Here is a 16,577-nt window from a genome sequence, read left to right as displayed (position 1 = left end):
CTCATTTCAATGGAACAATTTACATACAAATGGTTTTTACGATTTACTAATGGTTTTACAGAATTTGTTCTGCTTCCGTTTCATGAATAAGGACCATGGAGTGGCTAAATATCAAATCTCTCATCAGAAGCTGAAGTCACACATTACCCTAAAATAGCCTGACACTATGCTGAGTCACTCCTTGACTCACATTCCTTCATTAAATGGAAAAAAAGTGTCAAAATCTCCAGGTAGAGCCACAGGAAAGGTGGTGCTTTCTAAAAACCCTACCCTTCATTGTGCTAAGCCACTTTAAGGCTCAGTTCTCCTTCCTTAATCAGCGTTCCTTCAGTGCTGATAGGGAGAGTGAAGGGAAACAGTATTATTCCACTGTGCCAGAACCAACAGAGTATTAATAGAAGAAATCCAGCCAAGTCATTGAGGACTGCAAACCACACACACACACACACATAAAGCAGGGCGGTCCAACACCGCAGACCCCTGGGCTTCATGCCCCATCAAAGAAACTCCTTCCAGCTAGTGTATGCACGTGGAACCAAAGCTTTTCCTCCTGCTTATACTGACCTAGAGCAGGGGAAAGAGGTCACGTGCAAAAGTCTTAAAAGGATCGAGCGAGATAGAGAAGAGACAGTCAAGATATAGAGATATACAAGGTGATGTCTGCTTTAACATCAGTGGTAACAAATGGTCTCTGTATTTGCACCTGGTCACATCTGCGTCATATTGGTCGGCTGAGAAACATATTGAGTTTCCGGGAGTGACTACAGGAGGATAAGGAAAGAGAAAAACAGGGAGATGAGGAGATAAAGATGAGGCCGCTGGGAAACAGAGAGGAGGGCTGTGAAAAGCCGATGTTCTCCGTTCTCTCATGCATTAGAATTCATTACTCTGCTCCTTATCGCATTTTACCTCCTCTTTCCTCTAAATTGCTGTCTTTCTCTCTTGTCTTCTTCATATCTCTATCATCTTTTTCTCTCAACTTCGCTCTCCCTGTGAGTAGTGCTACACGATACAGGACCTTAAGTGGGCCCCTCCCATCACAGGGCCCGGGACAACACTCCTTCTGGTTTACTTGGATGCTCTTTTATATCTCAGGAGTTCTCAGTTATGTCTTTGTCACTGGTGTTTTCAGAGAATATAAAAATATAAATTTAAATGTAAAAATTAAAAAAAAATTTAAAAGATTAAAAGATTAAAAACTGCTTACATACACTATAGCAAATATTAATAAGGCAAAAAAACAAACAAACACAAAATCAAAATACCAAAACCAAACCACCAAAAAAAAAAAAAAAAAAAAAAAAAACACACACAAAGCCAACCAAAACAAAAAGCAACACAAACCCAAACCACAATACCAGTACAAATAACAAGTCCACCAAACAAATAACACAAAAACCATACACACCATAAAATAAAACAAAACAAAATAAAATAGAATTAAATTAAATTAAATTAAATTAAATTAAATAAATTTAATATTAAATTAAATTAAATTAAATTAAAAAATTAATTAACTGTTGACATACAGCATAGAAAATATTGTTAATAATATTTAATAAGACAAAACTCAACACAAAGCAAAACCAATACAAAACACTAATCCAAACCACCAAAAAAACAAATAAAACACAAATTCAAACTACCAGACAAAATAAAACAAAACAAAAAGCAACACAAATCAAACCAAAACACCAAACAAAACAAAAATCCAAACAAATAACACAAAAAACATACACACAATAAAATAAAATAAAATAAAACAATTAAATCATTGCTGACATACAGCATATAAAATATTGTTAATAATATAAGACAAAAAAATTAAACAAAGCAAAACCAACACAAAACACTAATCCAAACCACAAAACAAACAAAAAAAATGCTAAATCAAAATACCAAATAAAACAAACAAAACAAAAAGCAACACAAATCAAATCAAAACACCAAACAAAACAAATAGCACAAATATTAAAAATATGAACAATAAAAAATTAAAATAAAATAAATTAAATTACATATTAAATTAAATTTAAAAAATATATTAAATAATTGCTGACATACAGCATAGAAAATATTGTTAGTAATATTTAATAAGGAAAACCTCAACACAAAGCAAAACAAAACAGTAATCCAAACCACCAAACAAAAAAAACAAAAACTCAAAATCAAAATACCATACATAACCAAACCACCAAACAAAACAACACAAGCAACACAAAACCAAAAAAAAAAAAAAAATTCTAAACAAATAACACAAACCATACACATCATAATAAAAATAAAATACATTAAATTAAATTAAAAATTAAATAAAATAAAAGATCTCTTTGTTATGGGCTTCCGTCATGTCTCTCTCTTTTTTTCTTATCAACTCTTTGAGGTTGTTCTGTGTTCTGTACCAGCTGCAATCTGGTAAATAACGACAATGCTTATCATGAGTAATAGCGCTGTTTGCATAGCTGGCAAGCTATTTTGCCTACTGAGCTCTGCAGTACGGACGCCGTGGGACCTGCTGAGTAATCTTCAGTTCAGGAGTGCTTCTTTCCGACTTCAGGTGAAATATGGCTTCTCTCCAGGGCCGTGGCGGTCAGTGCTGCTCACTTAAGAGAAGACCGCTCAGCCATGTCCGTACAAAGCCGAATCAAACACTGTTAACCATACCCTTCTCTCAACGACCATCTGAAGAACTCTACAAACGCCCATCTCATTTCAGCCTGGGCATAGACAGATGCTGCTCTCCACTTCCGAGAGTACAAGATCCCACTGGAGGAGAGCCACATGAAGCATGAGGCCAGATCTTAAGTGTGTGTGTGTGATCTGTTTTTAAGTATATAGAGATTTCTCAGTGGCGCTTTGATTTGAGTGCTGATGCTTGTGCGGCTGGATGGAGTCCTTATGTGGGCCATACAGTTTGGGGCTGCTAAAAAAAAAAAACACAGACACACACACACACACTTAAATACATCTACAGTTCAATAATAAAGCAATTTATTTGTCCACATTGTATTTTTGGTCTTTTCCAATGACAAAAAAAAAAAGTCCAAAACACAGGAAATAATAGTGTGAAACAGGCAAACCGGATCACCCGAAATCAACTCGCGGTTCCCGCACAAGCACCGCTGCTCTTTGTCTACAGCGCACAGCTCTGACAAAAATGAAGCTATTTAAAAACTATGACTCAGAGATATTGGTATGAAACTATTCGCACACACACTGAGGCCACACCATGACCTTTGAGTTCGGTACAAGTTTATTCGGATTCCAGTGGTCTCGTGGTGTCCAAGTCTGGTGCTGTTCCACAACTACGGATTAAACTTCACCAATACGCACGCACAGCGAAACCATTCTGCGTATTATTCGCACACAAAAATCTCTCTTTTTCCTCTCTCTCTTGAATAAAAGATTCTGGCACTGTTTTACTGTGTCTATTCCCACTAATTGAAGCGTGTGTGAACACTAATTAAAGCTCAGGGGGAGAGAAATCTCTTGATGCATGCTGGGAAAGTGTGTGAGGAAAACAATGGCAACAATGCAGTGACGGAAAGAGGCCCACAGCCTAGATGCATTATCAATGAGAGTTCATTTGGACCGATCACACACATACAAAACCCACACATGACTCTAATGCCATCTGGAGTATTTACCTTCCTCTCTCATACTCTTCCAGCTCTTAAAGTCTATATTTGCATACGGAGTTCTTGAAAGTGAATTTGGGTTGCTCCGTGTGTATGTGCATACTAATCAATCTCATGTTTATTAAAAGCGCAAAGTACAGAAAAGAGTTTTAATGAAATATAAGCCGGGTTCCTCCAATTCATTAAGGCATTCGGTCTCCACAAAAGTGTCAAATAAAGCATACATTCACACTATAACCAAATATGGTGTCACTCCCTTTGTGAATACTTACACTTATTAATAATGAAAGCGACAAGCGCAATTCACAAACTGATAAAACTTTTAAAACGTAATGAAAATTTCATTAAAACAGTTTGATACAGAACAGAACTGACAAACTGAAAAAAAAAAAAAAAAAAAAAAAATACTCATCTTTTGGCGCATTGCTAAACAATTTTTCATATGTTATTATGATATCTAATACGTGTTATATACAGTTGAAGTCAAAAGTTTACATACACCTTGCAGAATCAGCAAAAGGTTAATTATTTTCCCAAAATAAGAGGGATCATACAAAATGCATGTTATTTTTTTTATTTAGCACTGACCTGAATAAGATAATTAACATAGAAGACGTTTACATATAGTCCACAAGAGAAAATAACAGATGAATTTATAAAATGACCCCTTTCAAAAGTTTACATACACTTGATTCTTAACACTGTGTTGTTACCTGAATGATCCACAGCTGTTTTTGTTTTCTTTTCTTGTTTAGTGATAGTTGTTTATCAGTCCCTTGTTTGTCCTAAACAGTTAAGCTGCCTGCTATTCTTCAGAAAAATCCTTTGGTTTTTCAGCATTTTTGTGTATTTGAAGTATTTACAACAATGACTGTATGATTTCGAGATGCATCTTTTTACACTGAGGACAACTGAGGGACTCATATGCAACTATTATTATCTTCTGTAGCTTTTGATGGGCAGTACTAAAAATATATGATATTTAGGCAAAATAAGAAAAATGTACACATCTTCATTCTGTTCAAAAGTTTACACCCCTGGCTCTTAATGCATCATTTTTCCTTTTGGAGCATCAGTGAGCATTTGAACTTGAAATAGCTGCATATTGTAATAGTCACAACTGAGTCCCTCAGTTGTCCTCAGTGTGAAAAGATGGATCTCAAAATCATATAGTCATTGTTGGAAAGGGTTCAAATACACAAAAATGCTGAAAAACCAAAGAATTTGTGAGACCTGAAGGATTTTTCTGAAGAACAGTGGACAATTTAACTGTTCAGGACAAACAAGGGACTCATGAACACCTATCACTAAACAAAAAAAAAAACACACAGCTTTGGATCATTCAGGTAACAACACAGTAGAATCGAGCACATCTAAACTTTTTTTTATAAATTTTTATACATTTTTATAAATGTACTATAATTTTCTCTTGTGGACTATTTGCAAATGTCTTTTATGTGAAATATCTTATTCAGGTCTGTACTAAATGTAAACTTTTGACCTCCTTTGAGCACTGTCAAGATCTTTTACTACACCTTATTATGTGACAAACTAAGATTTACTCTCTCAAAAATTACAGATTAGCCTACTGTTATCATTGCTTCTTGTTCACAGCCACAGTTATCACATTTCAAATGCACTTTGGGAAGTAGGCCTAACTTCTCTATTTCGTACACAAAAAGAGTGATAATAAAGAGAATTTCCTGACTTAAATGTGACTGTCACTCCTTAAACTACATAATGGTACAAGGCCAGAGAGAATGTTATTGAGGTTAAGTGCTACACATGTTTCTGAATTTAAACTACAAAAGGAATGTGAGCAGCACCCATTATTTATGAGCGGTAATGTCCGCATTTTAATAAACTGAGGCTTTAATGAGCTGAGAAGGCACTAACTGTCCCTTTAAGGATTAATAAAGCAATAATCTGTATAAATAATGTTAAAACAGTACAAACAAGGAGTCTGTGCTAGAGCCAAACAGTACTGGGACGTCGTTTAACTTCCTCTAGAATCCCTGTGCACCAGTTCACTGATGTTAACTGATCTGAAAGCACAAGACGAAACCAATATTCAATATTCTTTCCAACAGTCAAGGTGGCGTCATAGGTCACAGATGTACACTGAGTTCAATGGACTGTACTGTTGTTTAAAACATGACAATTGTTCGGATGACAAAATCTCTCTATAAAGTTATTATCTAGGATCTTTATACAGTGTACGCCACTGTAAATCCATCAAGTCTGTTCTTCACAGTCTCGTTTTCATTCACATAAAATCAATATGGCATCTACCCACATTGACCAACCAATAATCTGACTTAGCACCATAGCATGACAAAAACGATTAAAAGACCATGCGTGTTCCATCCGCTTTTTTGTGGTCATGTTAGTGCTTTCTTCAGCACAGCTGATGCTGAAACACACACAAAGTGTGAATAAACTGCATTACTTAGTGAATTCTCCTGTCAGAATCAACATTTCACTTTATGCAGTTTACTTTATTATAGCTAACTATACACATGGGTTACGTGGTTCAATCTGGTACTTGCTCTGCAACAGGAAACCTCGGGAAGTTCATCTGTAACATATACAGTTTAGACACTCAAAATAACCCCACATCCCTCCATCATTTGTGTTGATGAAGCCGTACTATAATCAGAGCTATTTAGTGTGATCATTAGAGGCCTCACAAACAAAAAAGACTTTAGACTTCAAAGCCGCAATGTTGTTTTAACACCAACAGCGTAATTGTGCCTGGGCTAAAGCACATTTCCCTCTGCAGACAAATCAGCAAATAGCCTGTAACTCAGTCAGAGATCTTGTCTCTAGTGGAAAACAAGAGGGGGAAAAGAAAAAAAAAAACCACAAAAAAATTGGGGAGAGGGGGGGAGAGCTCTCTATTCTGTTTATCATTCATCTAATTTTGTGGTTAATTAAGTAACGAGCGTCTCTGGGGCTTCCTCGGTTCCGGAGTCAGAGCTAAAAATCTATCAAACCCATCCAAGTGTCTGTGCTCTTGTTTCACTCCACACAAATGAGTCTTCTTATTGCGATAAATATACACACACCCGCCATGTCATTCGGTTACACAGTGTCACACCCCCACGCTTTGTCTCACATTTTCAAACACTCCTTCCAACGGTTGATTGGAAATGATGATGATTCTCAGTAATGATCTGACTAAGAGCCATCGGCCTCTTTTCCTCCCACTCAGGAGCATGGCTTCCAGGATGTGTGTGCTTGTGTAAGCGCGTATCCCCCTTAGTCCCAGACTCGAACTCTCTTCCAACCTCACTTTCCCTCACCCTTCATCATAACCCTCACCAGAGGCCCATTCATTTTATTTCCATGTACATTTCCTGGCCAAAAGCACACTATGTCCTTCCAAAACAGACCTCTGAATGTTGTAGCGGAAACTATGCAGCTCATGCTGGAGACTCCAGCAACTCTCGCACAATCACACAAACCTCTACACAGAAGTTAGCAGGAAGCTAAACATTACTGTAGTCTGCGAAAAATAATTACTTCAAAGCAAATCAATCATTTTAATAGTCAGAGCACTCAACGCATGGCGGAATAGTCTGACTTGTGTGTCTGTGTGGGTGAAGACATCCCAAAGGCGATATGGCCTGAGATGCCGGCGATACGGATAACAAAAACGGACAGAAATAAAATCGTAACGACTGGCAGGAAATTGCAGATCACTCTTCATTCTGATGTAAGCAACTTTCATGCAATGATTTGGTCATCCATAGGATTCACTTCTCAGACCATGTCATATGTCAGTGCACTGGCAAAGTCAAAGAGTTTTGTTTTTTTGTTTTTTCTGAACCCCAAACCTTTTCGATTCATACTCGTATGTAAGACTTATATGCCTTGACATTGGTAAAAACCTGAAAATTAAAAACGACATTTTAGAATCAAACTCTTACAAAAACTTTAAATAAAAATAGACCCAAAAATAAATATGCTTTTGCCCATATCAACAATATTGGACCACAATGACTGTTATTGTAGTCAAATCTTCTTTTGTGTTCCTGTATTATGAGGTTTGGAACAACATGAGGGTAATTAACAGAATATTAATTTTGAAGTTAATTTTTAAAACTACATAAGAGGACCATTTTCCGGTTAACTGTGCAGTAGACACTGCTTCCCATGCGTGCGATTCCAGATCTATTTTTAAATGTAGTCTTAGTCCATTGTCAAATGTACTTTTTAGTTATTATCATATTTAGTCAACCATGTCCTGTTTTTAGTCAAGTTTTAGTTTACTAAATACCTGAGCATTTTAGTCGTCAATGAAAACTTTTCACATTTTCGTCATTCTGTAGGGCTGCAACAAAACCTTGATTCTATTTAAGTATTCGATTTTTAAAACTCCTTGATTGCATTTTGCCCGTGTCGAGTAATTGCTTTAATAGACTATTTAATATATAAATTAATATCAAAGACTAAGATATGCACTCTCTCTGACTACATTATGAAAACTGGTAAAATTTCTAATAATAATTCCAATAATTCCAAATTGCAATAATGTTTCTCTAGTAAAACAACAGCAGTTGAGTAAGTGCATTTATTCAACAACCACAATCGCAAACAATATAGTCAAAATTTCAGACAGGCTGAATGACATTTAAGCTAAACATCTCACATGGAAATCGCTAAAGTTCAGCGTACTTGTTTGTCTGTGTTTTTCGGATCATCGTTGGTGCTTCCGTAACGAAGAGCGATTGCAGATTGCAACAATTGAGCAAAACACTGGGCAGAAGCTCTGATTTGGAGATTTGAACTCATGATATCCGTGAACCGCACACATCAAAGCTTGCGTAGTAAAGGCATATACAGCAGTTCACAATAATATTTTGTCTCATTTTTTGGCAGTCACGAAAATAAAGAGATTTTGGTATAGTGTTTATTTTTTAAAAAGATATTATTCTCATCTTTTATCAGCTATGATATTCATGTTGATAGAGTTACAGTTCTCATTTATTGACTTTGTTGTCTTGCCATCATCATGGGAAAAAAGCTTGTCAGTGACAAGCTTTTTGTCATCGTTTTCATTGGCAAAACTAACTAAAACAACTATAATTGAAGTATATAAACAAAACAGAAATAGGCTGAACTGTAACCATCAAAGCCACTGTTAAAACTATTAAAACTAGAGTGTCATGTCAAATAAATCTGAAAGCCACATTAAAATGCAAATGCAAAACCTCACTCTATAGGGCTGCAGTGGAACTGCAGTGAGTTACGGTTCTCTGTATAAGACTCAAGGTCTAATAGAGGCACTCAACACAACTGAAAACCCTTGAAGGAGAGGACACGCACACATCAAGGGACTTAAACGGCCTTATGGCCTTGTCCTCCATCCACAGAAGAGAGCTCCAGAGTTCTCCAACCAGTGTCTTTCTAAATCAGCACACGCAGCACGTTTAGACATCCTACCCTGGGTCCTCTCTGGGCACCCCGGATGGCTGCGCTGATGCAATGTACTTAATTGGCAGTAATCAGGTCACTGGTTAGATGCAGAGCTACTCTGGGACTTCTCTAGAAGCTGGACCGCTGTTAACCTGGGCATCAGCCCCCTAAGAGTGCCTTAAAATCAGGCTGCCCTACAGTTACAAAGCCTAACTGTATCACGTCCTGACAGCATTACGTCTTCCAGGGCCGTCTCAGCAGGGTCACTCCGGCTATATTAAGCCGGTTCCGTAATGGCTAGTGGATAATGTTGTCCTCTATATAAAGCAGTGTCACTACTGTCAAAATACTCTTAAAAACACGTGATCGGCCCAATTGGACCCAGAGCGTTTTCCCCCCCATGCTATTATAAGAAAAAAAAAAAAAAGAAAAAAAAAAAAACTGACGACGCTGCCTGAAATAACATGGCTATTTGTGTGTGTTCCGGTTGTATCAAAATACACAACCCCATTTCCTGCAGCCTGCAAGTGGCGCATCTCTCTTTTCCTACTGTGTTCAAGGCTCACTTTTCATATCTGCATTTTTAAGCTCGATTGCTTCTGTGCAGTAATTATCATAAAACTGTTTACCTAAAACGGCGCGTTTATGTTTTTCCATTCGCTATGTCTCCAAGCCTCTTCAAAGTTGCATATTGAGCAGTGAGAAAGCAGGTGGGTTATTATTCAAACCGTTGGTCGGGAGTCTTCGGGTCTTCGCCGTCGACTGATATTAAGGACGTTACACCTGCTGCTTTTTATTGGATGTATAAAACAAGACAGCCATTATTAACTTTCCGAAGCACGATACATCAGCATGACTCCGCTAGCAAACGTCGCTTAATTGTTGGGATCAATCTCCATTTTCTGCGCCACCAGATCTCATCTCTTAAACACGCTTAAACACTTTAGCACGTAGACGTGCTGGAAGTGTATTCATGACCTAGTTTGAGACTACGCCAGTAACATAGTTATCAAGTTATCAGCAGACCCAGAAGGCATCTGTGGAGATTTTAGTGCTGATTTAGGAGGAAAATTCTCCAGAAAGATTTGCTCAGTTTCTGAACTCTAAGTTCAGGAAATAATAATCAAATTAGCCAAAACAGTCAATGAAAGGAAAGTGTCTTTTGGAAAAATGGGTGGTCCAATTCTGTGGAAATCTGGAGATTTCCATGCAGATTCTGTGTGGGCCTGGTTACCAGATATGACTAATATCAGACACGGTTATCGAACACGGCTAATATCAGATAGAGTGTGACTAAGGAAATTACAGTCCTGTTCCAGTCTCTGATTGCTAGTGTCAAGATTTACCCGCTGTTCATGGTCCTAATCACTATCATTAATGAGCATGGTAATGCAATGCAGAGAAATGGCTTCAGGTCAGCTCAGCTGGAGCCCAAGGGATCCCTGAAGAGCCGGGTCCTCATCAAGAAGTCTTTTTTTTTTTTTTTTTTTTTTCAAAATCTGACAACCATAACAAAGTAAGGGTGAAACCGCACTCTATGCAATTATGCAAACGCTTGGAAAATGAATTGCAAACATCATCTTTGCTAACAAACCTCTTCTGTAGGTTGTACCACTGTGACAGTAGTTAAAGGGAGAGTTCATGGAATACTGGAATATTTTATTGATGTCCTTACCACCTTTCTGGGCCTTGAACATTTCAGTTGTGTTGCTGTCTATGCAGGTTCTGAAAACTCTTGGATTTCATCAAGAGGTTTCGAAGATGAACGAAGGTCTTACAGGTTTGGAACGACATGAGGATGAGCCATTATTTTTCAGAAATTTCATTTTTGGGTGAACTATCTCTTTAACCCAAAGGAGAAGTGAAGCTAGAAGCATCTGCATTTGCATACTTTCATAGCGTATGTTCAATTTTAGCTTGACGAACATTGATGGTGGCACATCCAGTTTTGTTCAGCTAAGATGGTGAAAGGCAAAAACAGTGTTTTTATAAACCGGACACATTAAGAGAGAAAGAAAGAGAGTGTGATTACAGAAAAAGGTGACTCTCTCAGGATTCGGCTTGGAAAGAATTAATCATGAAGGTTTAGCAGGGGAACAGACCTGAATACACAACAGACTCACATCTCCATTCCCACGTCTACACGGTTAGTCTGAGATACGAGACCCCTTCCTGTAATCACAGCAATATTTCAACTAATCTAGCATGCTTAGGTCTTCAACTGAAACATCGTTAGTTCTTGCAGGCGCCAGCACCGCTGTCCACTTTATTCTGGAAAAGCATTCCGGATTCAAACGATATCAGCACCCTACTCACTTGTACTTACTGCAAGTTGTCTAAGTGGGTCAAGGGGGTCTCCGCAGGGATCTCATAAGCCACACGGGCTGTCAAGAAGCAGCTAGGTACGGCTGATAAGACCCTCACAGCGACAGGCGAGAACCCTGCTGCTTCATTACTGAACCATGCCAGGATGAGCACTGAGCTCCAGTGCCCAGAATCACACCAAGGCAAGTCCTGCATCCATCACTGCACCCTGGGCACTAGGAATGCACAATTATTTAAAGAAAAAAATAACTTAGTTGTGCACAAATGCAATGACAAATCAGGGGCGTTAGCCATCAGTAGACTGTTTTTGTGTTCAACTTCTGTTGTAAACTTCAAGTGAAACTGAAAAACCTGCAGTGACAGCTTCAGTGACTGTAATGGGATGGGAGTGCTCTGGTATTGTCACGTTGCTCACTTTTTGTGTATAATTTATTCAGAATGTGAACATCAGTTTTGTTTTTCCTGCTGCTAAGTGGGCCAAAGTGAAGTCAACTATTTTGGAACTTTCATTTTGGTTTTGATTTACTGAAGTACAAAATAGCAATAATTTAATTCAAGAACACAGCAAAAAATCCAATGTACCAAAACTACTGAAATAACAGTATACCGTATATATGCATACATTTATATACATACACATACACATACACATACACACACACACACACACACACACACACACACACACACACACACACACACACACACAAAGTAATACATTATTGTTTTATTGTAATATACAATACCAATCAAAAATTTTTAACAGTAAGATTTTTGATGTTTTTTTGTTGAAAAGCAGTAATATTGTAAAATATTTTTACTATTTGAAATAAAAGCTTTCTATTTGAATATGTTTTTAAATGTAATTTATGCCTGTGATCAAAGCTAAATTTTCGGCATCATTACTCCAGTCTTCAGTGTCACATGATCCTTCAGAAATCGTTCCAATATGCTGATTTGCTGTTGAAGAAACATTCATTTTATTATTGTTATGAATATTTAAAACATTTAAGTATATATATATATATATATATATATATATATTTTTTTTTTTTTTTTTATATATATATTTACATTACAATGTTACAAAAGATTCTTTCTATTAAAAGAAACCTGAAAAAAAATCTATTCAGCTGTTTTCAACATAATACTACTACTACTACTACTACTATTACTACTACTACTACTACTACTACTACTAATAATAATAATAATAATAAATGTTTTTCAAGCAGCAAAACAGAAAATTTCTGAAGGATCATGTGACTGGAGTAAAGATGCTAAAATTTCAGCTTTGAAATTATAGGAATACATCACATTTTAAAATACATTTAAATAAGAATCAGTTATTTTAACTAGTAAAACTATTTTAAAGTTTTACTGTTTTGCTGTACTTTGGATCAAATAAATGCTTTATAAGCAGTAGAGACTTCTTTAAAAAAAATACTACAAATTTTACTGTTCAAAAACTTTTGACTGGTAGTGTATATTTTCTTAATTATATTATTTGACAATATTTACTACCAAAACAAATAATAATAATAATAATAATAATAATAATAATAATAATTCACAAAACAACTGAAACAATAATTGTTTGCCAAACAATGAACAAAACTGATTAGGATTTTTTGGAATTGAAACATATGTTGATAATCTCTAAATGACTAAATATTACGCAATTAATCTGCCTTGATGATATCTAACTGACTACATCTGACTTCTCTTAAAGCAAATTCTATTAATCGAATTTACTAATCATGATTACAGTATCAACAGAAATAATTCACAATTATAATCTGTCATAATCACGCAGCCCTACAGGGTACAAACGCATAGGGGCCTGTCTAATCAGAATCTCGGATCATTAACACAAATCCTCTAATTAACCTGTTAAGTATGAGAGCGGCCTGCAAATGCGGCTCACTGGGGCTCCAGAGACCAGCGCGTGTATCCGCACGCACAACTACAGGGTCGTAGGGGTTTCAGCTTTGTGCTTTGCAACTGGTGCTTTGTTCTTGTGGTACAAAGGGAAAACGAAAAAGGAAAAGCTACAGAAAGACAGAAGCTCATTTGAAGCAAAAACAGAAAAAAAGTGTCATATTATCTTTCTGACATGAAAAAAACATCTACAAGTAGCACAGAGAGAAAGAATGAGTCTAAAGAGAGGGAGAGATCAAGAATGAAAGAACTAAAAACGCTCAGATGTTGACTTCGGGTATAAACATAAAAGACAAGCGACATACTGAGTGAAGCTCCTCCAGGTTGAGGTCTGAACTCTCCTCAGCTTCACACAGCTCCACCAGCGGTGAACTCTCACAGAGTGGTGAGAAAGAGACAGAGGCTGAGGAGAAATACAGAGCTGAGTTATTATATTAATGAACGGCTCCGAGCAGCAGCTGCCTGCAAAGATGCCGAGGCCGTGCTCAGCCGTTCTCTTTTTCAGAAGCTGCCGCTTTCAATCTGACAGGCAAATGGGGCAATGCCACAACACCCGCTGATGCTGCTGGTGATGCAGAAGACTTGCCACCAAACGAGAGTCAAACACACGCTTTCATATTCTCTCATCTTTGCTCTTCCTCAATAACTGAGCTCCAAGAGGAGCGGTTATGTACAGATGCAGGTGAAAGCAAACAACGACTTTCTTTTATGACATGGATGAATACATCATAAATGCCACATTTGCAGCTCCAGTGTTTGCTAGCAGGGTCATTTTAATAAATCATTCCAAAATACAATATCAAAAGATCATTCCTTATATTAATGGAATATTTTATTTGTATTAAAGGATGTCTACACATTTTTACACATCAAATGCTGTTTGCTTGAAATGTTAGTGTTTGGTTGTGTTGATTATTACGTCTATTGAATAAATAGCAACTGAACTGCATAGTTTGGGCCTGGTTGCTAATATTAATTCAATCGTAATGTAATATTAAAGGTTCCCTGTATAATACATAGCAATAGTTGACATGGAACTTCCTTCATATGTAAGCAAAAATAAAAAATTTAAGAAAATAAATGAATACTTTTATTCAGCAAGGATGTATTAAAGGAGTAGTTCACTTCCAGAACAAAAATTTACAGATAATGTACTCAACCCCTTGTCATCCAAGATGTTCATGTCTTTTTTTCTTCAGTCGTAAAAAAAAAAAGTTTTTTGAGGATTCCTCTCCACATAATGGACTTCTATGGTGCCCCCAAATTTGAATTTCCAAAATGCAGTTTAAATGCAGCTTCAAAGGGCTCTAAACAATCCCAGCCAGGGAAGAAGGGTCTTATCTAGTGAAACAATTGGTTATTTTCTTAAAAAAAAAATAAAAAAAAAAACACAATTTATATACTTTTTAACCTTAATGCTTGTCTAGGTCTGTGTGAACTCCAATTTGCTAATTTTTTTCCAGTTCAACACAGTTAGGGTATGTCGAAAAACTTCCATCTCATTTTCTCCTCCAACTTCAAAATCATCCTACTTCACCATTTTATCTTTTTTGTATAGGACGTTTGACCTTCTTTGGATGTTCACTTTGTAAACACTGGGTCAGTACTTCTACAGCAACGTAGCGCGATTTTGGAGTTCCTTTCTGTTACAAGCCCAACTCCCTAACCATTAGGCCACGGCTGCCCCCATAAAAGCTGCATTTAAACTGCATTTTAGAAAAATTAAAATCGGGGACACCATAGAAGCCCATTATATGGAGAGGAATCCTAAAATGTTTTCCTCAAAAAACAATTTCTTTACGAAAGAAAGACATGAACATTTTGGATGACAAGGGGGGTGAGTCAATCATTTGTAAATTTTTGTTCTGGAAGTGAACTACTCCTTTAAATTGTTCAAAAGTAAAAGTAAAGACATTCATAATGTAACAAAAGATTTATATTTCAAAAAAAAATAAATGTTCTTCTGGGCTTTCTATTTATCAAAAAATCCAGTTTTCATGAAAAAATAAAATAAATAAGCAGCACAGCTGTTTTTAACATTGTTAATCAATGCTTCCTGGGCACCAATTCAGCATATTTAAACAAATTCTGAAGGAAAATTGGATCACGTGACACTGAAGACTGGAGTAATGGCTGCTGAAAATTCAGCTTTGCTGTCACAAAAATGAACTACATTTTAAAATATGCTACAATAGAAAACAGTTATTTTAAAGGGTTAGTTCATCCAAAAATGCAACTGAAACGTTCAAGGCTCAGAAAGGTAGTAAGGACACTATAATAATATAATAGTCCATGTGACATCTGTGGGTCAAACATAATTTTTTGAAGCTATGAGAACATGTGCAAAGAAAACAAAAATAATGACTTCAAACAATTTCCTCTCTTCACACATTCGTGTGCATTCCTCTGCTTGTAAACGAAGTGCAGCGCATCCTGGTTCTACATTAGAAAAACTGTTGAATAAATTTGTTGTTTTGTTTTCTTTGTGCACAAAAAACATTTTAGTAACTTCATAACATTACAGTTGAACCACTGATCTCACATGAACTATTTTAATGATGTCCTACTACATTTGCGGGCCTTGAACATGTCAGTTGCATTGCAGTCTATGCAGGCTCAGAAAGCTCTTGGATTTCATCAAAAATATCTTAATTTGTGTTCCAAAAATGAACAAAGGTCTTACAGGTTTGGAACAACGTGAAAGTGAGTAATTAATGGCAGAATTTTGAGACATATCAATTGTATTAATTCAGAAATATTAAAATTTTTGACTAAATAGTGTACATACCCAAATGAATTGAATCAAAATGAAACCAAATTTAAACTAAGAGCTTGTGAATCATAATCAAATCAAATTGATACCCAGCCTTAACTGGAACCACTGATTAAAAACGTACATGTGCAATATGCATCAGTCTACGAATCATCCCTGGCCATACCGTCAGAGACATACCCTCTTGCTTTCAACACAATTTTAGGCTCGATTAATTTTCACAGTGGGAAATTCTAGTGTTTTTTTATTGACGCCACATGGTAATTACACTGTCATCTCTTGTGTGTGTGCTTTTTGCGTTCAGTAGCGGGGGTTTATTATGCCTGCGTGTTGCATGTTTGACGTTTGCTGACAAATCTAACTTTCAAGCATTTGTTAGGTTTAGCTTACAGTCTGTTTATAGAACTAAACATCGCAGCATAGAGAATGTTTACCTTTGGTGGACCCGTGCGAAACGCTAAAAAGGGACGTGGAGAGAA

General features: G+C 36.5%; 1 protein-coding gene across 7 annotated transcripts in view; it reads right to left on the bottom strand.

The window, feature by feature from the left end:
- The window catches only part of sema6bb (sema domain, transmembrane domain (TM), and cytoplasmic domain, (semaphorin) 6Bb), a 159,060-nt gene that overhangs the window by 126,598 nt on the left and 15,885 nt on the right, over positions 1-16,577 (bottom strand). For 3 of the 7 annotated variants that reach the window (XM_051117242.1, XM_051117243.1, XM_051117241.1), the window contains exon 2: positions 13,631-13,728. The exons of 3 other annotated variants lie outside the window; for them this stretch is intronic. The gene's annotated coding sequence lies outside the window, so the exon portion shown is untranslated. Of the gene's footprint in view, positions 1-11,385; positions 11,405-13,630; positions 13,729-16,577 lie in introns of those variants that run through there. One more of the 7 variants, XM_051117245.1, reaches the window with a different exon arrangement.

Source organism: Labeo rohita, chromosome 8 (assembly GCF_022985175.1).
Source record: "Labeo rohita strain BAU-BD-2019 chromosome 8, IGBB_LRoh.1.0, whole genome shotgun sequence".
Taxonomy (NCBI): Eukaryota; Metazoa; Chordata; class Actinopteri; order Cypriniformes; family Cyprinidae; genus Labeo; species Labeo rohita.
Note: the sequence above shows the minus strand (reverse complement) of the source record. Positions and strands in the feature narration are given on the sequence as shown.